This window comes from Microcebus murinus, chromosome 20 (genome assembly GCF_040939455.1).
Source record: "Microcebus murinus isolate Inina chromosome 20, M.murinus_Inina_mat1.0, whole genome shotgun sequence".
NCBI classification, from domain to species: domain Eukaryota; kingdom Metazoa; phylum Chordata; class Mammalia; order Primates; family Cheirogaleidae; genus Microcebus; species Microcebus murinus.
This window is the reverse complement of record NC_134123.1, coordinates 32,689,299-32,713,918: the sequence shown is the minus strand read 5'-3', so window position 1 is coordinate 32,713,918 and position 24,620 is coordinate 32,689,299. Positions and strand designations below refer to the sequence as shown.

The 24,620-nt window shown below is 49.3% G+C and overlaps 1 protein-coding gene across 3 annotated transcripts in view; it reads right to left on the bottom strand.

The window, feature by feature from the left end:
• The window catches only part of KIAA0513 (KIAA0513 ortholog), a 43,138-nt gene extending 26,974 nt beyond the window's left edge, over window positions 1-16,164 (bottom strand). For all 3 annotated transcript variants that reach the window (XM_012764640.3, XM_012764642.3, XM_075995835.1), the window contains exon 1: window positions 16,034-16,164. The gene's annotated coding sequence lies outside the window, so the exon portion shown is untranslated. The remainder of the gene's footprint in view (window positions 1-16,033) is intronic.
• Between the last annotated feature and the right edge of the window lie 8,456 nt (window positions 16,165-24,620).

Genomic DNA, 24,620 nt, shown 5'->3' with positions numbered 1-24,620 from the left:
GCGTTGGATAAGGGAACACCACCACATTACGCCCTACCCGCCTGCTGTGCAAACTGGATTTCCCCCCAGTGGCAGCCCTAAGGCCAAGGTGAATATCTCTGAGAACACCAAGGCAACAGGCGGGTGGAGAGGCGAGGAGAGCAAACGCAGACCTCGTTTTCAAAAGGGGCAGCGTGGGATTCTGGGAAGCAGACTGAGATACCCAAGCGGGGCAGTACCTAGAGAGAGGTGACCGAGACGACGGCCTCGCAAGCACCGAGAAAGGGAAGTGGTGAGGGCTGAGGTTGGAAGCCGGCGCTGGCCGAGCTCTGGAGCTGTGTTGTGTGGGTTACACACCTGGAGATCAAAGTGTAACAACCAGTCTGAGCTGCAGTCTGAGCAGTCTGAGATGCAGAGAGAGAACACTGGGTTTTAGCAAGGTCCCTAAACTCACCGTCTGTCTCTGAGGACAAGACAGAAAGACGTGGCCTAAACATGGTGTCATTAAGTGCATTTATAAATACTGTTCTTCATTATCTTAAAATGCACTTTTTTTTTTTTTTTGCATTTTAAGCTCTCTGAAATCAAGTATGCCTCACTGTTGCTTTCAACTGGCCCCATAATGACACAGCTGTCACTGGAGATAAGAGTGGGCCCTCCTTTTCTTCTTTAAAGAAATTTTAAAAATTCTGCACATAAAGTGCAAAATTATAATCATACCGCTCAATGAATCTTCTCAAAGTGAATATGCCCATGTAACCACCACCTGCCCCAGGACACAGAACGTCACCAGCCTCCCCCGCCGCCATGCCCTCCGGAGCACTCTAGAAAGAGCACATTGCAGGGTAACACGGCACAGAAACCGGTGACTTCCACAGTGCTGTGACAGCTTCAGAAACACAGGTCTTTGGTGGTGAAGAAGTTTTAGAAGTACTTCAGCCCATTTATTTTGCTTATATTTTCTTCTTTATTATAGAGAAGAGTGACATGCAATAATAATCTCTGTCTAATTAATTCTAGAGGATATTCCTTCAGTAAGGATTAAGTAAAAATTCTAAGTGATAAGAAAATGTGTGATACTTAAAGGGACAGTGCTTAATCTTTCCTAGTGGTGCATGAAATAATGGCGAATCTTACAACCGACGAGGTCTTATGTTTGACGCATTAGGGTGGCCGAGCAGCCTTGCCCAGAGAGTCAACGTGGAAAGACGTCTCCGCCTCTCATGGGGCAAACACCAGCGCAGGTTCTAACCTATATCTTCATTAATTACTCGGATTCGAATGCAAATAACACATGATGGAGAACACAGGAAACATAAGCTGAGAGGGATAGTTAGAGAATGACACAACTGGGACCCAGAAGGATGCTGGCAGACCATGGCAGTGGGCTAGGTCTAAAAGGCGCCTCTTGCTGGGAGATTTGTCCATTCTCTGGGCATTGGCTGAGCACCTTCTGCGTGCCTGGCATGGTGTGGAAACAACACGGTAGAAACTCACACATGACTAGCAAGGGAGTCTGACATTTTGATCCAAAGTTACACAAGTACAATACAGACAGGCAGCTCATTAGTTGATGGTCCGCTTGCTATGAGTCAACATGATGCCAACAAAAACAACCAACTCTACGCTGACCTTCAGACGCACTCACAAAAAGTACCTGACCCGAAACCATGGAGACAATGTCACTCAACTCCGGTTCCGCTGGTCAGACTGCTCCCAGAACAGTCTGACCTCCACACCCTGGACGTAATCATCAATGTCCCTTCCCACAGCACCACTGTGGCTGACCACGTCCAAGAATCAATACTCCTTGTATTCCTCAATCCTAAATCCACAGCAAGCTGTCAGGATTCATCACTTTAGAGAAAATAACAAACTTGCAAAGGCATGTTCATTTAGTAAATGCTTGTGAGGCTTTAAAAAAAAATGAAAAGAAAAGGGAAGAACTACACAGAGTCTGGAAAGCGTCCAAAAAACCAAACCAAAACCCCCACCAGCATCGCCGGGGAGTCTGACAGTCGCAGGGCGAGAGCAGGTGAGAAAGCCGAGGAAGTTTGCGGGGGTAGACAGACGGTGGCCTTCGAACATGAGAGCGCCGTGACTGAGGAGGGATGGATTGTCTGCGCCGCTCAGAGGGAGGCCGGGCCTGCCGGTGCAGCTCCAGAGAGGCGGCAGCCACCACCGGCTGCACCAGCCCTGTGGCATCTCCTTTCTAAAGAGGCCAGAGTAGAAGGGGACGCCTGCTTGTTAACAGGGTATTAACGGGGGAGACCACTGGCCCCCTAGCGTGTCTTGTCATTTCCCTTCGAGAAACAGTCCATAAAGCTTCATGCAGTTTTTCTCCCCTGCAACTGTCGCAATGGTCACACCCGAAGATAGGTCCTATTTTCTGACCTCCAGGAAGAAGGAAACACCTAAATTAGCTCACAGTTCACAGGAAAAAGAGATAAGGGACCATCTGCTGTCCCCCAACTCAGCGGGAGAATAGGACGGGTTAAGTTCTCCACGAAGATGACCTCACAGAAGTGTGGCTTCACAAAAGTCTATTTCTGAACCGCTGTGACGGCCAGGCTCCTGCTAAGAGCTGGGGTACAGCAGCGGAAGAGACAGGCTGCACTGCACGGAGCACAGGCCAGTGTCTCTGCCGCCCTTGACTCAGCAACAGTGCAGAAGGCTCCAGAACAAATCCCACTCTACCACACTACAGAGAAACACGAGGACCCAGGAGTTCAGGCAGCCCCAAGCAGACAGGGCTGGGGAAAAAGGACAACCATGGCTATAAATCAACAGCCCTCCAGAGGCAAAGTCTTCGAATTTCTTATGTTTTTCAAGTTGTCCCAAGTTCCAACTCGAAAGTCACTTCGCACAAGCACCTGGGGGTGTGTTTTGCATTTTACTAAGGTTAATTCATCACGGGTAATTCCTGAGTCATTTCCTTCGAGTTTGAGGCACGGAGATGGAAGGTGCCGACAGGCGTCTTCCCTCCGTTTTCAATGCTAACAACTGAGCTGGCTCCACTGTGACCCAACGGTGGGACCCGCTGCAGGGCACGCCCGCCCTGCTCAAACAGCTGCGCTTCTTCAACAGGATGCAACCGACCATGCTGGCAGCTGAATTCAGTTTGGACAGAGACGGACTTGGCCTTCCATCCTTCCAGGTTATTTGGCAAAATAAGTGAATATTGCCCCAACCCTTGGTATGAGACAGCAGCACTGACTGACTGGATTGGAACAGACTCTCTAGCAGATTTAGGACCTGGGCCTTCTCCAGAGACCTGAGGGAGAGAGGACGGACCTGAACCAACCTCCATTCTCTCTGGGCTCAGCACTCGGCTCCCACCGGCCCAGGGAAGGACCAGGGCACACAGCTGTGCGCACAGGACACTGTGGCTCTGTGAGAGAAGAGGCAACAAATCCTCCCAGGCCTGGGGATCAACCCGCAGGCCATGCTGAGCCTCCTGCTTAAAAGCCACTCGTGTCCACCCCCGCCTACCATGACACCTGTCATCTCTGGCCCGTGGTCAAGGCACTCTGCAGTCTGGAGCTGGTCAAAGCGGCCCACGCAGCGCGCCAGCGGCCAGATGCAGAAGGGACGCTGCTGCCACACAAAAGCAAGCCCTAAGCTGGGCGCTGCCGGGTCTAATGACAGCATCAGTGACATCACACAGTGGTCTGAGATGTGAAATGAGAGGTCTTTCTCATCAAATATTTTAAAGATGTTTGTGCCACCCATTCTAGAAGCTACATACAATCACATTTTTCTAAGAATTTTCTCTCCTTAGAAACTCATATTTGAATAGAAGGATGGCACTTTCAGACATTTCAGAAAGGTCACGGTTCCTACCTGTCACGTGACCTCATGCAACATTCTGCCACACCTCAGAGTGCTGCCGTGACACCTGGGGTCAGGTGCCCTGTGGAAAGTCAAAGCCAGCTGCTTGCTGTTGCTGCTTCAGCGAATGGCAATGGTGTGAGAGCCAAGCAGGTTTGGACTGTTCTTTTCCATAATGCTAAGTATTATTATTATTTAATACTTTTAAATAATTAGATAATAATTACAACTCACATTTATTGTCTGCTCACTACACACCAGGCACTAAGCCAATGCTCTATACTAATAATCTAATTTATTTCTCAGTAACATGTGAGCTAAGTCTGTTATTATCCTCATTTTATGAATGAAGAAACTTTAAAGCTTAGAAAGATGGAACTGTTGCCTGAGGCTACAGAGCCAAAAGAAAGAGTCTAGATACACCCAAGAGGAGCCTGAGGCCACAGCCTGGCCATGCTGGGGGTTTGGAACAGGACCCTCCCCTCATCTGCTAATTTGGGGGGTGGATAAAGACCCTCAGAATAGCTGGAGTAGACCCGTGTGGACCAACGCTCCCTATACCATTGTTGTGGAAAACCACCCAATCTATAGGTCTTCCCGCTCGGAAGTGATGCGGGCAACATCTGATTTAGCACTTTGATATTTCATCCAAAGCATCTGAAGATTTCTAATCCCTACTTTAGCACAGACTGGCAAATAAGGAGGACTCAATACTGTTTCCCCACGAATGCTGGGCTTTCCCATAAGTTATTCGGTGCCTAACGAAAGGAGTTGAATGATTTTGAAATAACAATAAGAGAATAAAGGATCCTTGCAAAGGAGTGGGAATAAAACAGCCATGTGCCAGTGTTAGACTTCGTTTTACTCAAACAGGACCCTGAGATACAAGGGTTAGATGAGACTTTCGGCTTCTGGAAAAGGGGTGGGGAGGTGGCAGACAGATAAGACACGGACAGGGAGTGGGAGGTGGAAGAGGTACAGACTCATGGGAATAGTTTCAAGAGGGGGATGTCAAGACCCAGGGAGTGAAGTGACAGGGTGACATCATGTCCACAAAGTCACGTGGTGGTTGGTTCTTCTCAGATGGAAGCAGTACCCAAAGAGATAGATGAAATGTGCTACTTTGTAGGGTTCAGGTCATTGGTTTGGTGACCATTTATGAAGCCAGGTACCCAGAACTGTGATACAGCCCTTCCTTCCCCAAGTGCAATCTAGAGAGATTCCCCAAATGCAATCTAGAGAGACACAAACACAGGCGATCACCGCAGCGTGACGAGTGCTGCCATTCCCGGATGCAGACGCTCATGGGAGCACAGGAGGAGCGCTCAGTTCTGCCTGGGAGACTGAAAAGACCGCATTCTTTCAAAGTCCAAGCCTGCCAGGCAGACAAGAAAGGATATTCTGGACAGAGAAAACAGTTGGCACAAAGCTGCAGGCCTGAGGTGGATAATTCAGACTTATTCAGACCTAGTTGGAGAGTCGGGAAGGATAAAAAATACCGCCTAATCTAGCACAACTTCAGTTTATATTTGGAAGTATTCCACCAAACATTCAAATTGAAACATATGTAATCAATCACTTTTCTACCCATAATAAAATGGGAGCCGAATTCTCATGTCGGGGGGCCTTAATATATAACAAGAAGTAAAATACGTATTGTGCACTTTAATCCTGATTTGGTATATGCAAATGTGTTTTTTAGGAGCCCGGAAATGGTGGCGTTGGCGGAGGTTTACTTGCACGTGAGTGAGAAGAAAGAGGTTTCTGCTGCTGCTCTGCCAGTGTCTCAACAGCTTTCAAGGACTGCCGTAAGTGGATTGATCCACAGTCCTCAAGGCCCAGGCTGCTCGAGATGTCCTCTCTGCAGAACCCTAATGCACGGCTTAAGCGTGGAGCCAATTTTCTTTCATCTCAAATGCTTTAGCTGGAGGCAGCTCCCATTTCGGTCTGTCGTTTTAGGTAGAGAGTTGCTAGGTTGGGGAGGTTTAACCTGAACAGAGAGAAGAGAATGCAAAGACCAACCAGGGCTGCACAGAGCCTGTCAAGTTTCCGGAGAATAATAACTTTCCGGACGTTACCAGAGGCAACCCTGAGACAGGACAAACGTGCCTGATGATAGTCGGGGCTTCTCGACACGGCAGCATCCTCATCTGGGCTGTGGTGGGGGCTGCCCTGCCCAATACGGATGCTTCGGGGCGTCCCTGGCCTCTCCCTACCAGATGCCAGAAGTACCTTCCAGCTGTGACAACCAAAAATTTCTCCAGGTGTTGCCCCAGCTGAAAATCCCTGACCTCTATTAACTCTAGGCAGCAACGGCTCTAAAGACCCTCAGTCCTTCGAATTGCTTCCTGTTGCAAACCCCTCTCTCTTTAGGAGCATAGTCGTGCAAAAAATAAAACCAACAAGGAGTAATCATGACAGACCTTGGCTGATACACAAATCCCCACATCAAGCAGCATTTTGTTACATCACACTGCCCCGGTTAGAACCGGCTCCCAACGCCAGGGGCTCAGCTGCCTTTGGAACGGCAGAGCGAGCTGTGCACGTCACATGTGGCTGTGCATGTGCCCAATTATCCAATGAACATCATTGAGCATTTACAGTGTCCCCGGCACTGTTCCAGGTGAACAAAAGCCCAGCCCTCGGGGAGCTTATGTTATGTTCAAAGAGCAAAGAAGTAAACAAAGAAATCATTAGCATCCATCATCAGTGCTATGAATTAAAAAAAAGAAAATTCAGGTGCAATCCAGTCAGCAATCCATCGATAAAAGGATGTAAGAGGTCAGAGCTGCACCATCCACTACGTAGCCACTGGCCACACGGAGCTATTGAGCCCACGGAATGTGACTTATTCAAGTTGAGACATGCTGACCACACCAGATTGCAGACTTCATATAAAAAAAGAGAATGTAAAATGTCAGCCGTCTAATTCTTATGTTGATTATGTGTAGAAATGGGATAAATGAAATCTATGAACAAAATTAATCTTGCTGGTTTCCCTGACTTGTTGAACGTGGCTGCTAGATTTGCAATGACACACGCAGCTCACCCCGTATTTCTGCTGGACTGTGCTGGGTTAGGGGAACTGGCTGGAGGCACGGGGCTCCTTCAGTCTGACAAAGAGCTCCCTGATGACCTTTAGGGGGCCCAGGGTCCCTGCCCAGGGACGCAGCAATGTCAGTGCTCTGCCATGGGAAGGGACTGGCCCATTCCATGAACAGTGAGGTGATATAGCACTGGGGGGCGCACAAAGGGAGGAGGAAGGAACTGAGGCTGGAAGGGCTGCAGGGACTGGCCCACGGAGGCAGGGACATGGAGGCCAAGATAAGGACTTGGGATTGCCCAAGAGCGATGAGACAAAATAGTCAGGAGGTTTGAATCCAAGGAACACCATGACCTGAGCTCAATTTTGGCAAGATGCCTCACTCTGGCCGACGTGTGGGGGGCGGACTGGCATGCCAGCAAGAACAGAAGTAGGCCCACCGGGTGGGCGGCAGCAGCCCTGTGGGACCCCTCCGCCACGGGCCGGTCCAGTTCACTGGGCAGGTTCCTTAGGAGAAGGCAGATGAAATCAGAGATGCGACTCTTCCCATGGCATACGAGTTTGTTAATTCTGCTTACATGAAATGTCCTGATTATGTAGAAAACCTTTTCTCCATAAAAGCAGGCAAGTATTTTTTATTATCCAAACTGGGCCTCGGGCTTCTAAGTGTGGTTTTGGTTCTGTAATGAAGTTCAACATAATCTGCCTCCAACAGAGCAGAGAGGGTATTAGACTAGTTTCACTTTATTAACTGGTTTTCTATTTCCTTTGAACCACCACAAATTAAGTTTGAAAACATTTGGGAGGGCTGGGCACTATGGCTCACACCTGTAATCCTAGCACTCCAGGAGGCTGACGTGGGAGGACTACTTGAGCTCAGGAGTTCAAGACCAGCCTGAGCAAGAGTGAAACCCAATCTACACTAAAAAGTAGAAAAATTAGCCAGGCGACATAGCACACACTGGTAGTCCCAGCTACTCAGGAGGCTGAGGCAGGAGGATCGCTTGAGCCTGGGAGTTTGAGGCTGCTGTGAGCGAGGCTGATGCCACTGCATTCTACTCAGGGCAACAGAGTGACACTCTGTCTCAAAGAAAAAGACCAAAAAGAATACAAAACAAAAACATTTGGGAGGAGGGGGTCATAGGTTTGACATTGTTTTGACCTCATTTAATTCTGTTACTTCATTCTGGACAGTGGCTAACTCAGAACATAGTTCTCCTCTCTCACCGGGTTTCACCCTTGTTACCAGGCCCCACTTTTCATCCCAGGTCCCCAGGTTCACCACAGCCCTAACTGGAGGATGTTGGCTGCACAGCAGCCATTCGGGCACATTTCCTCTGGCATTTTCCATTTGTTCCCCTGTCTCCAGATTCCTACTCCTTCCGCAGCTTGCTGGTCATCTCTGCCATGGTGAGTCATCTGCTCTGAGTCACGCCTGGCTGTGATGCACAGGCCAGAAAATGTCCCAGAACACACCTGGCGCAGAAAAGGATGTCACTGAAGAAGAGGGTCTGTAGCAGGCACTGTGCTTTCGTAAGTGGATTCAGTAATGAAGAGAAAAAAATAACCCTTTTCTCTCCTGTTTTTCTCAATTTACCATCTCAGCCTTTGTTGGGAATTATTCCCACAGTGCAATGGGTCTTGGCTGTTCATTTCTGACTGTTAAGAGGCAGGCGAATGTTTCTAGAATAAGGCCGGAAAGCCCCTGAGAACAAAAGCAGGTTTTTCTTACAAGAGGTTCTTCCTGGCTGGGCGCGGTGGCTCACGCCTGTAATCCTAGCACTTTGGGAGGCCGAGGCGGGCGGATTGCTCGAGGTCAGGAGTTCGAAACCAGCCTGAGCGAGACCCCGTCTCTACCAAAAATAGAAATAAATTAATTGACCAACTAAAAATATATATACAAAAAATTAGCCGGGCATGGTGGCGCATGCCTGTAGTCCCAGCTACTCGAGAGGCTGAGGCAGGAGGATTGCTTGAGCCCCGGAGATTGAGGTTGCTGTGAGCTAGGCTGACGCCACGGCACTCACTCTAGCCTGGGCAACAAAGTGAGACTCTGTCTGAAAAAAAAAAAAAAAAAAAAAAAAGAGGTTCTTCCTCTGCTGTGCAACACTGACCACGTACACGCGGCCTCTACATCTCTTTCCTTTGGAGATCTACAAAAACACCAAAAACACCATCTCACACGGGGACTACCAAACCACGCGTGAGACAAGGAGAGGTGAGAACTGTCCCAGGGCAGAGGGGACTGGGCAGACGTGACAACTACATGCGATGCAGTCCCCTGGGTTGGGTCCTGGGCAGGAAGAGGACAGTCACGCAAAACTGTGGTCTAGCACACACAGACGCTCAGTGGCGCTGTCACTCGCTTGTCCACCCAACAGCCAAAGGCACGTCTGCGAGAGGGCAGCTGGAGTCCCAGAGGCAGAGTGGCCAGAAGACACTGTTACTCTCTCCCAGGACGAAGAATAGCAAAAACACCTCCCACAAAAAGGACAAAGCACTGATACGTGCTACAACAGGCACAAACTAAAAATGGATCTAATTACAAAGGCCACATATTGTATGATTCGATTTATGTGAAATGTCCAGAACGGGCAAATCCATGGAGACAGAAAGTGGATTAGTGGTTGTCAGGGTTTGGGGGGGTTGAACACAGTGACTGCTAATGGGGATGGGGTTTCTTTTATGGGATGGTGGAAATGTTCTTAAATTAGATTACGGTGATGGTCACACCACCCAGGAAAATCACTAAGAAAATCACTGAATTGTACATTTGAAACAGTGAATTTTATACTACACAAAACATACCTCAATAAGCTGTTAAAAGAAACAAGGCTGTTTAAACACTGTAAGCAGAGTGAGGGGGAGGAGGTCAGAGCCTCCTATCATGGCTTGGGAGGCTGGAGCCAGGCAGCACGTCAGCAGCAAGGCCAAGACAGGGACCGGGGACCCAAGCACCAGCCGCCTTTAAACACTCGAGTGTTTCTTCGTCACCTGCTCTGAGCAGGCGCCAGGCTAGGCCAGGGGAAAGGAGGAAAGAGCAAGACCTGACTGAGGCCCCACAGGAGCAGCCTCTGACCTGCCCAGGGAGAACAGCGGTGAAGACAGCAAGAGACAGGCGCCTGCACTGAGACGGGGCAGAAGGAGCACTGCTGTGCGTGCCGGAGGGCTGGGGGCTGCAGGAAGACATCCCGGCATGTGGGGCTGATGCGGCTTAGAGAGTCAGGCGGAAATGAGAGGGCTGAGGGGAAGCAGGAGAGCGGATGGCTCTTGGGAAGGTGCCTGTGCGCCTGCCTCTTGGCTCAGAGGCAGGCGCACAGGCACAGGGCAGGGGACAAGGGCACCAGCACCTTCCCAAGCACCTATCCCAGGCCTGCCCTGTTGGGGGGGTGGGGAGGAAGGGGGGAGGCAGCAAAGTGGAACGGCAAAGGACCTGGGCCGCATGCACACTGACGCTGCCCTCGCACGCTGGGTGGTGGAAGCAAACTACCTCTCTCCACGCCTTGGTGTTCCCACCTGAGAAATGGACATGGTGACAGTGGCCACCTCATACTGGCTTTGCAAGGACTAAAGTGACAACCCAAAAGGCACTTGGCACATTGCTGGTTGTGGAGCAGCGTAAACCCAGTAAATACCAGCCACACCTCAGCAGCCTGACACAAACTGCTCCTCTCGCTTTTTCCCTGCGAGTCCTCTGTACTTGCCCCCAGACAGGGCCAACCCGACCTAGCAAAGTTTAAGGCACATGACTGCAAAAACCACCCCATAAATACAAGCACAGTCCCCACACTCTTCCTCAAATTTTACCATCACAGATTCACTTCTCCTAAGCATCTTCCTTCCCAAGGTAACACTCCAGGGCAGGAGTATTGTCATCAGCTCTAACACGGGGGACGAATCAGCTATCCGGTCGCAGCAGGGCCATTCTGAGAAGGCAGGAGGGAGGAAGGACTGAAAGCAGGGATGGCAAGCACAGCCTGGGGGGTGAGGGGTGATGACAACCAGGGACACAAAAAGGACATTTGGCGCTCGGGAAGGAGACACAAGAAACGGGCAGAATGCTGCAGGGGAGGGGAGCTGGGGGTCAGAGAAAAGAGGGGCAGAAACTATACTCGACATCTTTCGGCAACATTTGAATTTGGTGCCATCTGCATGAATTACCGAACATAAAAATAAATACAATAAAATAAGAGAGGGGACATATTGGGTATCTGGGTGGGACGGAGCCAGCAACAGAGGGTCTCTGAAGGTGCAGGTACAAGTGACCAGGTGAGTCAGATGGAGGCCACCCTGCTCTGACCCACCCCAACCTCCAAAGAACTGTGACTTCCCCGAGAGCTCATTCTTGGTCAAAACCTGAGACTCTGAACCCAGAACTCTCAAGCAACACAGCCCTTCAGAATCACAGCAAAGGAGCGCATGGCTTCTGCCAGCGCTGGTGGTGTGAGGGCCAACGCCGGGCGCCCTATCCAGCGGCACCACTTATTTCCCTGCTGGCCGTCGATGAGCTATTCCTCCACGACAGGGACAGGGTAAGCAGAACTCCAGAAAGCCTGCATCCTAGCCTCAAGGAGCTGCCGTGGCCCCACCAGCAGGCCGGGGAGGGGTGGGGAGACCGCAGGCTTTGCAAACGGCCACCCTGCCACCGCCAGCTGCACAGCCCTGAGCAAGTCACTCGACCGCTCCGACCCTCACTCTTCTCACCTTCGAAGCATGTAGATCACCACTTTCTAAGGATCGTGGATGCTTTCCATAAAAACATCTAAATCCCTGTCACCATCCCTAAAAATAACCCAGCACCTCCTGCCAATGTTTCCCTCTAAAATGTCAGTGCATCTTCACGTTGGAATGTGTTATGGGTTGAACTGTCCCCCCCGCCGTCCTGCCTAAAGATATGCTGAGTCCTAAGCCCTGGAACCTGTGAATGAACTTATTTGGAAATTGGGTCTATATGGATATAATTAGTTAGGATGAGGTCATGATGGAGTAGGGTGGCCCCCGAATCCAATCTGACTGATGTCCCTATCAGAAAAGGAGATCCGGAGACACGGGCACAGAGGAGAGATGGTGTGAAAACAGGCACGGGGGAAGGCCGTGTGACCGCAGAAGCTGGAGTTACGCAGCTGCGAGCAAGGGACACCACGGATCACCAGCAACCATGAGGAGGCAGGAAGAGAGGCACAGTCTCCCTCTGAGTCCCCAAGAGGGAACCATGCCTGTGGACACCCTGATTTTGGATTTCTGGTCTCTGGAATAAATTTCTGTTGTTGTAAGCCACCCAGTTTGCAGTACTTTGTCACAGCAGCTCTAGGGAATGAATACAGGTTACCTGGTTTTACTATTCATCTAGCACTTGACTTCTCTTGCCCAGTGGTCAGTGTGCCAGCCTGTTTGTCTCTAGCAAAATAAAACTAAGTATCTACCAAAGCAGTAATTCCTTCCATCTTTGAAAAGGCCTGTCATAAGCATCATTCATTCAGCAAGCATTTATGGAGTACCTGCTACATGGCAGGCACTGTTTTGTGCCCTGTTGATACAGTGGCAATGGGAAACAGATAACAATAGCGTTCTCAAACAAATAAGGTCATTTCTGACATTGTGATGAAGAAAATAAAACACTTTAACATGACAGAATGAGAGGAGAAAGGCACATTACTTTGATTATTAGGGAAGGTCTCACGAAGGATGTGGTATTGGAGCAGTGACTGGAATGACAGGGAGCTGGCCATGGGGAACAGTGGCAGGAGGAATAGCCAGTGCAAAGGCCCTGAGGCAGAGTGATCTCCCAATGCTCAAGGCACAGAAAGAAGGGGGCCCTTTGTGAGTGAGAAGGCAGTAGCTGATGCAGCTGGAGAAGCAGGCCAGGGCAGCCAGCGCCTGCACGGCCACCAGCGGAGACCAAGGTAGGGAGTCTGAGCCTCACCCCGAGAGTACTGGGAAGCTGCTGGGGAGAGACGTGACTTGACTCACAGTTTTTAAATGGTCACTGTGGTGTGATCAAGTTCTTAAAACTAAAGTCTTTATAACCTGTCCTTTGATTCTTGGGCTGTACAGAATGAGCTTAACAAGTGACAGTCCTGAACTTTGTCATCAGGGCTCCCAGGACTCTCCAGGCTCAACCAGGTTTAATTCATTCACCACTGTAACAGTTTCCAAAGGATGTGCTTGATGTTTCCCTATGCCTTTCATTAAATGTGATGTCCAGAAAGGAATGCGATGTTCTAAGCACAGAGTAGACTGCAGCTCTCACCTTTCTCATCCCAGGCCCCCGCTTCTGGCGTACCCCAGGGTGGCTCTGAGCTTCAGTTCTGTTTTATGCCACTGACCTGCTGAAACATCTATCAGGCAACCTCCCCCTGGAAGTCCTTTTTGTGATGCCCAGATCTAGAAAATGGGACAAAAGCCTGTTCTTCTCTAATGAGAACATCTTTGCCCTGTTTGAAAAACAAAAGTGTCACCACAACCCACACAATGCCACATATAAAAAACTGATTAAAATAAACAAAACTAAGGTCAACCCTTTAGGTTTCACAACCACTGCATTTCTCTTCCGGGCGGGGGACAAGGAAAACTATTATAGCAAGTTTCTCTTGCCCTCTTGCATCACCCATCTGAAGACACCTAGACTATTTGGAAACACAGAACACTTGAGCAAGAGACACTCTTTGCAATCGTACTTCCTGCTAGATTTCTCAAAGACCCATAAACAAATCTGAGTCCACGAAGACTACCGCAAGCTTGGAGTGGGCCAAGCCAGGCTGACTCAGTGAGCCCGCACGCTGGGGAGACGAGGGTGCTCTTCAAGGCCCTGGGAAAGCCTCGGGGCCCTCGCATGAGGGGCAATCCGCTGGGATCCAACCACATCCCATTCTGCAGGGCAGTGTGGGCTAGTACACCTAGTGTCACACAGCAGGGCTTGACGCTTCCCTTCCCCCCTCCCCTCGCCCACCGGCTAAGTGCCCCTTGCAAGTCTCTCAGCCTCAGTTTCCTCACCTGTGACACGGGAATGATAACACCACCCATTGCTCCCAAGTTGATCCTGAGGATCAATTAAGAGCCTATGTGTGAACGCACTTTGTATTCTTGGAACAGAATTTTTCTCCTCCCTTTCCTGCTGCTGGTTGACTTTTCCTGACTTTTTCATCAATCTCCCCAAGATGCTTTTGGTGTTTCTTTTAACCTGATTATTTTCAATTTTCAGGAGAAAGCGGGAGAATGTGGGGGAGGGGGAGAGAGAAGCATGCGGCATGATTCACCCCACGATAAACCTTTCCTAAGGACTGTCCTAAAAGAAGCCCCCTCAGAGCCATTTGGGGGAACCATAAATCAATTTACCTTTTTTTTTTTTTTTGAGACAGAGTCTCGCTTTGTTGTCCAGGCTAGAGTGAGTGCCGTGGCGTCAGCCTAGCTCACAGCAACCTCAAACTCCTGGGCTCGAGCGATCCTTCTGCCTCAGCCTCCCGAGTAGCTGGGACTACAGGCACGCGCCACCATGCCCGGCTAATTTTATATATATATATATCAGTTGGCCAATTAATTTCTTTCTATTTATAGTAGAGACGGGGTCTGGCTCTTGCTCAGGCTGGTTTTGAACTCCTGACCTTGAGCAATCCGCCCGCCTCGGCCTCCCAAGAGCTAGGATTACAGGCGTGAGCCACCGTGCCCGGCCTCAATTTACCTTTGACGAAACAAAGTTACTGTCATAAAAAGAGAACCACGTCTAAAATCTGTGGTTAGTCTCCCTTTCTGGAATTCTGTAGCAGATTATTTAAGGTTTGTGATTTACTCACGTCACTGAGTCGCCCCTCATTGCCTTTAGTTGTCACATCCCCACATATTAATAACCCAAGCAATCTTCGCATTAGCTGACACATCCCACACACAAGACAGACACTGCAGGAGAAAACATCAGAATGTGACGCGGGAAAGGCTTAAAGATAAACCTCTCACCAAGAGTGCCTACGTACCAGTCCAAAGCCATCCTCATTTTTTTCTTTTTTAATGGAAAAGGAAAATCTCACGAGTCAACTTTGTCATTGTGAGCCAATCTCCATACCCTTTCGTCACGCGCCCCAGAGGCGTAAGCAATCCTATTTCTGAACAAAGTGGAAATAAAAACAAGTGACAGCCAAAGGGAGACACTCTGAACAATGGGGGAGCATACACTTCCCGGCGGAAACGTGGGAAAGCTAGGTGCAGTACAACCCGAGAGGCTTTTCCTTCTTCCTCTGCGTCACCGACTTGGACACCTGGGCTGCCCTGCTCCTAGGGTTGGGGAGGGGGCCGCCTCTGATCCCATGAACCTGGAACGTGGCACCAGGTCGCGGCCTGGCCACGGCAGCCTGGCCCTGACAGCTGTCAGCCTGCCTCTAACACTGACTCACCGCAGCCACAGCCTCCACGTCAGGGCGCCTCACCTGTGCCAGCTCGCAGGCGAGGTCCTGCCCGCTCCGCAGGTTGGCACTCACGCCCGGCACCTGCCCGGGGAGGAGGAGGAGGAGGAGGAGGAGGAGCCGGCCCGTGCCCACTGCAAAGTGTTTTTCCCCTTCCCCTTTCCCTCGCCCCAGACCCACTCGACCCGCAACCCTGGGAAGGAAGGGGTGGCCGTGCACCCCGCTCCGGGAAGACTAAACAGACCCCGTCCTGTCTGCCGAAGATCGCGGAGACGGCTCCCACCGCCTGGCCCGGCTGCCCTGGCCCGCGCTCCTGCGGCTGCATGCACGCCGCCGTCCCCCGCCGGCCTCGCGCGCCCGGGCCCGCCGCGAGCAGGGGCGCCGGTGCCGCCGGGGGACTGAGGGGGCCGGCCGGCCGGGCCCTCCCGCCCCGCACCCCGCCCGCCCGCCCGCACGCGTCTCCCACCCGGCCCCGCGCCCCTCCCCAGCCCGGGGCTTCTCTGGAGAAGCCAGCTCCATCCCAGAGCCACCTGGGGACAGCATCTGGCGACATCTGCCACCCGGGACACCTCGCGCGGGCGGCCGCGCCCGGCTCCCCCAGCGCCGCGCCGCCATCCCCTCAGCCCCCTCAGACGCGGACCCCGCGGACCGGCGTCCTGTCGCCCCCGGCCCTCCCCGGCGCCCCCACCTGTCACCCCTGCGGACCCCCGAGCGCCCCGTGCCGGTCCCCGCCGTCCCTCCGTGAGCCCCGCAGGCGAGCCCGAGGCCGCCTCAACGCCCCTCTCACCGCGGCGGCCGGGCAGCGAGCGGGTGCCGTCCGGCTCGGCGGCTGAGGCGACTGCGCCGCCCGGGAGCAGCCGGGTCCTTCCGAAGCGCCGCGGCACGAGATGTCAGTCAGCCAGCTGTGCCCGCCCCCCCACGCCCCTGTCTGCGCAGGCGCGAGACGGGCCCCGCCCACTCGGGGGGGCCGATGGCGTCACGTGATGGGGCGGAGCCTGCTCGCGGGAGGCTGCCCCGCCCCGTGGGAGCGCGCTGGCCCGGCTGAGCCCTAGGTGTTCCCGCGCTCCCGGGTCCTCCTGGTGGGGGCGGGGCAGGCCTTTCTGCGCGCGAAGCGGTGGGCTACTGGGTGTTGGGGGGCGGGGCGGAGCTCCGGCACGGAGCCGGGAAACCCTGGTTCGGGTTGTCTCGCGGTGCTGGGTGTCCCACCTTTAAAGCAGGCGAGCCCCTTCCCCCCCGCAGGGTCCCGGAGCCCTGGCGGGGTCGCACTGGCCACCGAGCCTGTGAAGTCCGTCCCGCGAGGGTGCACAGGCGGGCACTCTGAGCTCGGTTTATGTTTTGAAAGGGGGCGACTTAAAGCCTGGTCGATTGCACTTAAGCAGCTGCAGAGTTCTAGGCCTGTCTGCATCTTTTCAGCAAACACAATGAACGCAACGCTCGGGCCCTTTATTTCCCCTACATCTCTTCAATTAAAAAAAATTATAATAAGATTAAATAGAAGCGCCGCCTATGGAAGCTTTTTTAGTTCCAGAGTAAGAAACTGACAGCCTCTCTCCAATGACTTTGGGGTTATGTCAGACTAGGTTCCAGTACCTAGGAAAGTGGAGGGTCTGATTCAGGAGTGCGGGCTCTGACACCGCACGTCTATAGGTGTTTGCACAGCTACAGCCCAGCGCTTGGTGCTCCCGGTGGCTGCTTAAATGAAATATTAAAGCCTTGTCTTTAAAGAAATGCAGTGAGATTTGAAATAGGGCTGAATGTTGATTTTTAGAAAACAGTGGGTTTTCTGAAGTCATGAGATTTATGCAGGAGGAACTGGAGTTCTGCCACTTAAAAGAGAAAAACTGACATATGGAGGGATGATCATGTATCTGTCCCTTGCCCCAAGCAGAGCTGCTGGTCCCTGGAAAGATGACCTATTGAACTGCAGACTTACTTGGAAAAGTTTAAGGGAACACACGAAGAAAAAGCTGGGAGCTGCAGCTCCATGAGGATTATGGGGCATATTCTATAGCATGCCCTATAGCTGCTTCTGGTCCTCTCCAGATCTGCTCGACCAACTGAGCCTGGCCATGATGCCTGAGAAGCTGGAACTCAGGGTGTTTCAGCTTGGCGTGAATTCAGGAAGGGGAGACAGGTCCTGTAGCCTTCATTCCCTTATGTGGATGCTACAGATATAACGCTGTTGGTCTCCGCAGGGTTCTGAGTGCAGCAGAATACAAGTGCTGTCTTGCAGAATTTACAGGATGGAGCAGGAGGGAGCAGGAGGGATGCTGCAGCTGGAGGAAATCCTCCCCGGTTGGGTGAGCGAGCCTGTCACAAAGCGCTGGCTTGTGCAGCCCTGACGTGACCTTGGCAACAACAACTGTTCAGGAAAGTTGAAAAAAAATGTGAGCTTATTCAGAGTCAGCTTCCGTTTTGAGGAAATAGCATTTCTCCCAAGCATTCATGCAGACCCTCTATCCACCTCATGAAAGGTCTGCTGGCCTAGCTAGAAGGTTGGAGAGAGGCAGATGACATGGCCATTTTTTAAAAAACGGGAAGAAAGTTCTGCAAACCACAGACCAGTCAGTGAACTTGACACTGGGCCTGGGAAATATTCAGAACAGATGACTCACGAAAAAATATTTGTGACCCCTCAGAAGAGGAAGCATCAGGCTGGTGCGGTGGCTCACACCTGTAATCCTAGCACTCTGGGAGGCCCCGGTGGGAGGATCGCTCGAGGTCAGGAGTTCGAGACCAGCCTGAGCAAGAGTGAGACCCCCGTCTCTACTAAAAATAGAAAGAAATTAGCTGGACAACTAAAAACATATAGAAAAAATGAGCCAGGCATGGTGGTGCATGCCTGTAGTCCCACATACTGGTGAGGCTGAGGCAGGAGGATCACTTGAGCACAGGAGTGTGAGGTTGCTGTGAGCTAGGCTGACACCATGGCACTCTAGCCAGGACAACAGAGCAAGACTCTGTCTCTAAATAAAAAAAAAAAAAAAAAGAAGAAGAAGAGGAAGCACCAGTGATGAAGATCAAGCCATGCTAGGTTAACCTTATTTTCTGCTGTGGACTGTATAGACTGATAAGTCAAGGAAATATGGTGGAAATAGTGTGTCTGGACCTGCAAGATACATTTATCAGGATTCTTTTCAGTTATAAGGGACAGAAACTCAATTCAATTTTTCAGAAACTCATTTTTTTTTTTTAAAAAAAAACAAGGGAATATGTTGGTTTCCATAACCAAAGTTTTGGGGTTGGCCCGGCAGGATTCAGGGGTGCAAATGTTGTCTTCAGAACTTGGTCTCTCTCCCCCTGAGTTGGCTTCGTTCTCAGACTAGATTCCTTTTATAGGGTGGCCTCCAACGGCTCCAGACTTATATTGGCTCAGTTTAGCAGCCCTCGTGGAGAAAAGGATTCTCTCTCCCAATACTTCTAACAAAAGTCTAGGGTTTGGTCTGAATGGACGAATGCTTCTCATGTGCTCACCCCCTTGGAGCAACCTCTGAGGCCAGGTTGTTGCAATGACTGTTTCGGCCAGATGTACACAGGAGGGAGGGTCAGCCCCACCCACACCACTTGGGTGGAGACCAAGAGAACGGTGGTTCCCCCAGGAAACTGAGGTGCTCTTGCCAGGAAAGAGGGGTAGATTCTGGGCGGGCAGGGAAAAGCCACAGATATCTAGGGCAAAGCACTCACTAACATATCTTACTCTGAGAGGCTGAGGCAGGTGGATTACTCGAAGTCAGGAGTTCGAAACCAGCCTGAGCAAGAGCGAGACCCTGTCTCTACTATAAATAGAAAGAAATTATTGGTCAACTAATATATGTAGAAAAAATTAGCCGGGCATGGTGGCGCATGCCTGTAGTCCCAGCTACCTGGGAGGCTGAGGCAGGAGGATCGCTTGAGCCCAGGAGTTTGAGGTTGCTGTGAGCTAGGCTGACGCCACGGCACTCACTCTAGCCTGGGCAACAAAGCGAGACTCTGTCTCAAAAACAAAAAAAAAAACTTTGACCAGCCTGGGCAACATAGTGAGACTGTGTCTCTACAAAAAAATTTAAAAATTAGGCCAAGCGTGGTGGCTCACACCTGTAATCCTAGCACTCTGGGAGGCCGGGGTGGAAGGATCGCTTGAGCTCAGTTCGAGACCAGGCTGAGCAAGAGTGAGACCCTGTCTGTACAAAAAAATAGAAAAATTAGCCAGTGTGGTGGTATGCATCTGTGATTCCACCTACTCGGGAGGCTGAGGCAGGAGAATCACTTGAGCCCAGGAGCTGGAGGTTGCAGTGAGCTGTGATGACACCACTGCACTCTAGCCCAGGCAACAGAGTGACACCCTATCTCAAAAACAAAAAAACCCACAGATGTATTATTATCTTACAATTCTGGAGGTCAAGTTCCAAAACTGAGCGGGTCAGCAGGGCTATGCTCCTCTGGCGGCTCTAGAGAGTTGTTTCCTTGCCTTTTCCAGGATCAAGAGGGCTCCTCCATTCCCTGGCTCGGGGCCCCTTCCTTCCCCCATCTTCAAAGCCATTCTCTTATACTCTGGAATAGTTCGTTCTTCAGCTTTTCCTTGTCCTTTAAGACATTGCTGTTTATTAAGAGTACAGGCCATTTCTTTTGTAGGATGTTTCTCAATGTAGATTTTTCTGATTGTTCCTTCATTATTAGAGGAACTTTGACACTATTTAAATAGCCCATGTCCCAGTGAACTTTCACCTGATGGTTTAGCATCCGTTACTGATAACAGTATGGTGGTTGCAAAATGTTGAGTTTTCCAATTCTCTTGCTCCATGTACAGTCATTAGCTGACACTCCCCATATATCTATCCTTGCCTTTCTCCAGTCTGTTCTCCACACAGTAGCTACAGTGACCTTTGAAAACCACAAATGTGATCCAACCCTTCAGTGGCTTCCCTCTGCCCCTCAGATGAGCTGCCACCCTTCATCTGGTCACAAGGGCCCTGCATGACCTGTCTCCTTCCAACCAATTGTGGTTTAAGTTTGCATTTCCCTGATAGCTAAGGAAAATTAGCACTTTTTCATGTTTTGGATATTGTCTTTTGTACAGTATGTTTGACTGTTTTGCCAGTTGTTCTATTGAGTTATCTTATTTATTTGATTTTATTTTTTTTGAGACAGAGTCTCGCTTTGTTGCCCAGAGTGAGTGTCGTGGCATCAGCAACCTCAAATTCCTGGGCTCAAGCGATCCTCCTGCCTAAGCCTCCCGAGTAGCTGGGACTACAGGTATGTGCCACCATGCCTGGCTAAGTTTTTCTATATATATTTTCTATATATATTTTAGAATTTTTTCTATATATATTAGTTGGCCAATTAATTTCTTTCTATTTATAGTAGACATGGGATCTTGCTCTTGCTCAGGCTGGTTTCGAACTCCTGACCTCGAGCCATCTGCCCGCCTCGGCCTCCCAGAGTGCTAGAATTACAGGCGTGAGCCACCGCGCCTGGCCGTCTTATTTATTTTAAATTGCATTTTTATGTACTTAAAAACTTTTTTGTGGCCAGGCGCTGTGGCTCACGCCTGTAATCCTAGCTCTTGGGAGGCCGAGGCGGGCGGATTGCTCAAGGTCAGGAATTCAAAACCAGCCTGAGCAAGAGCGAGACCCTGTCTCTACTATAAATAGAAAGAAATTAATTGGCCAACTGATATATATATAAAAAATTAGCCGGGCATGGTGGCGCATGCCTGTAGTCCCAGCTACTTGGGAGGCTGAGACAGAAGGATCACTCGAGCCCAGGAGTTTGAGGTTGCTGTGAGCTAGGCTGACGCCACGGCACTCACTCTAGCCTGGACAACAAAGCGAGACTCTGTCTCAAAAAAAAAACCAAAAAAAAACACTTTTTTGTGAACTTAATGATGAATAATGCTCATGGTTAAAAAATTTAACAAGTTACAGACCTATTTCTGTTATATTTTCCCAGGGATATTCTATGCACATATAAACACAGATATCCCTCAACTGCTTTTTACGAAAATATATAATAGACTTAATAATATATCTTGAAAACCATTCATATCAATTCATATCATTCATATCAATTCATAAAAATCTGTCTCATTCTTTTTACAATTGCACAGCACAGTATTCCACTTGTGAGTACAGAATACATTACTTTATATGACATATTGATGGGCATAGAGGGTGATACCAGTCTTCTGTTTCTACAAACTTGCCATTGCGAATTGCGAATGCTCAGACACAAACATCTTTGTGCACCTGGGCGAGTCTCTACAAAGGGCTGGGTCAAAGGGTATGTGCACTTAAATATTTGTGATTCGTGTTGCTAACTGGGTCTGCTGAGAGCTGAACAAATCTACATTTGTACCAATCTGGTTTGCCTTGCCAACAGAGGGTACCTGTGTCACCAAACTTTTGATCTTTGCTAGGCTACTAGGCGAAAAATGCTATCTCCTTCAACTTTAAATTTGCATTCACTCCTTTTACTTTGAATGAGGCTGAGCATCTTTTCATATATTTGAATGGAGTCTCCACTTTTTTTATTTTATTCTTTTGAGACAGTCTCACTCTGTTACCTGGGCTAGAGTGCGGTGGCATCAGCCTAGCTCACAGCAACCTCACATTCTTAGGCTCAAGCGATCCTTCTGCCTCAGCCTCCTGAGTAGCTGGGACTACAGGCATGAGTCACCATGCCCGGCTAATTGTTTTCTATGTATTTTTAGGTGGCAAATTAATTTCTATTTTTTTAGTAGAGACGGGGTCTCGCTCTTGCACAGGCTGGTTTCAAACTCCTGACCTCTAGCGATCCACTGGTCTGGGCCTCCCAGAGTGCTAGGATTGCAGGCGTAAGCCACTGCACTGCCTGGCCATGAGTCTCCACTTTAAATGGGCTATTTCCTGGGACGAGTGCTTAGCTGGAAACTAGCTCCTGAGGGTTTTGCTTCTGTGTGAGAGAGAAACAAAATCGACCCAGGAGATGCATGTTCTGTATGGGTGCATGAGCGTGAACCATTAGAGCTTTTCTGCTCCTAGGCCCTCAGCGAAATCAGGGAGAAGCAAAAAACTCTGTGTCGAACCACAGTCTTAAAACAGGAAGAAACCTTAAAATCAAGTCTAATCTCATATTTTAGAGATTTTTTTTTTTAAAAGCTGAGGCTCAGCGAGGGGAACTGACTTACAGAAGACCACATATCAGTTCTGTTGACAAAGAGATGGATATTCTTGATAAGAGTTGAACTGTTTTTGTCAACTGCTACCATCCCCACAAAATACTTTAAAGAATGATTTTATTGTGCGGTTTCCTTTAGCAAGGGTGTATTTTTAAAGTTACAGCAAACAAGCTATACTAGCAACTAAAAACACAGACAGCATAAAAAAGTTTCTGGACCCTCTAAATTTATTATGCTAAGGGGGAAGTTAAGCCCTAGAGACTGAGTCATGTAGCATGTTTGCAATTTATGCCTCTTAGACTGTAGATTAGCTTTCTTCCTCATTGTTTTCGTTCTGTAGGAGAGACCAGACCTCCTCCTCTTCCAATTACTGATCTTTGTTATAGATTAACTGCCTCTTTTATTGTTCTGTACCTAACTAACTCAGAGCAGATGGTGCAAAAGACCCCACCCACAACTATTATATCAGTGTGGAATGTTGAATACACCTTTCCTGAAAGAAAAAGACCGCCTTGACTAGATCATTGTAACTATGCATTAAGTCTTATATAGAAAGATGTTGAAATTCTGTTAAGCTGCCCCAAACTTCGGATGAACAATCCCAAACTTCTACACTTTGGAACCCTGACTTCTATCCTTTGGAATCTCTGCTTCCCAGGTGGCTGTCCTCAAACTTTGCATTCCAATAAACTCTCTTTAAACTAGATTCGGACCCTTTTGATTATTTTAGGTTGACACAAATGTAGGGAATGGAGAGAATTAAGGGGTAAGGATCCTTCCACTCTTCATTTTTTAGAATGGAGGCAGTGCCACTTGCAGACTTTGAAATGGGTCAAAAAGATTATTGGGTGTGTAGTAGAAGGAAAAAAATATCCCTTTCCCCCTATACCTTTTAAGTTATTGGCTAGGGCCCCTGTAACAAAGACAGATTAACAAGAGGAAAACAAACAGAAGTTTATTTATATGTACATCTCACATATTAATGGGAGAAACTCAGGGAAGAGTAACTGAAAGAGGTGCCTTAGAATTCAGGTTTACATAGTATTTTCCAAGAACAATACATTTGTAGAGAAATGACAGGACAAAGGAAAGCAGGGAAGGTTTATAAATGAAGGGAAACTTAATAGAGTAAGGTTGTTCGCAGATTCCTCTGGGCTACTAAGAGCCTAGTGTCTCCACTACACTGAAGGAGAATCTATACCCTGCCTTAAGACAGAAAAGGGGGAGGGTAAAGAGATCTCTTCCTACCTTTGCTGCTTCTTAATTGCCTTCAGCTCAAAATAATTTTTATGTCAAAGAGGCATATTTTGGGGTAACACTTTCTGGTTTCCTCTAGGTGCCTTCCGTGAACAAGTAGGCATTGTCTAGCACACTCTTGTGGGTTATCTGGTTTCCTGGGGTCTTCTTTTGTCTTTAAGCTATCTATATTTCTAGAGGCTGTAGAGGATTGATAGCAATGCACATGATTCTTGCCCACAGACACTAGACATACAAATGCACCTTCTCTGGTGGAGGTTCAATTAACTTCCCCCTTCCCACTGTGGAGGAAGGCAGTTTTGCATTTATTAAGCAAATTCATCTCAGCATTCCTGACTGCCTATATGTATTTCCCTTTTGGATTCATCTCTGAACCCACTGTGGCATCATAAATACGCCCTCATTAATTGAGTTAAATCTTTGACACATGTTCATTTTATATTTGTATGACAGTCATGATTTTACCTTTTTTTTTTTTTTTTTTGAGACAGAGTCTCATTCTGTTGCCGGGGCTAGAGAGCCACCTTGGCATCAGCCTAGCTCACAGCAACCTCCAACTCCTGGGCTCTAGCGATCCTTCAGTCTCAGCCTCCTGAGTAGCTGGGACTACAGGCATGTGCCACCATGCCCCGCTAATGTTTTTTTTTTACATATATATTTTTTTAGTCGTCCAACTAATTTCTTTCTATATATATATATTTTTAGTGGAGACAGGGTCTCACTTTTGCTCAGTCTGGTCTTGAACTCCTGAGCTCAAATGATCCGCCCACCTTGGACTCCCAGAGTGCTAGGATTACAGGCTTGAGCCACTATGCCCTGCCATGATTTTACCTTTCGACAAAAAGATATGTTTATAACATTGCTAATAGCAAGTGCATCCCAAGTATAGTGGCCGCCAGCAGTCTTGGTGTTATCCAGAGATAACCATCCTATCTTTGAACATATGCGAAAGAAGAAAAGAACTGAGGGTTGATTGGAGGCC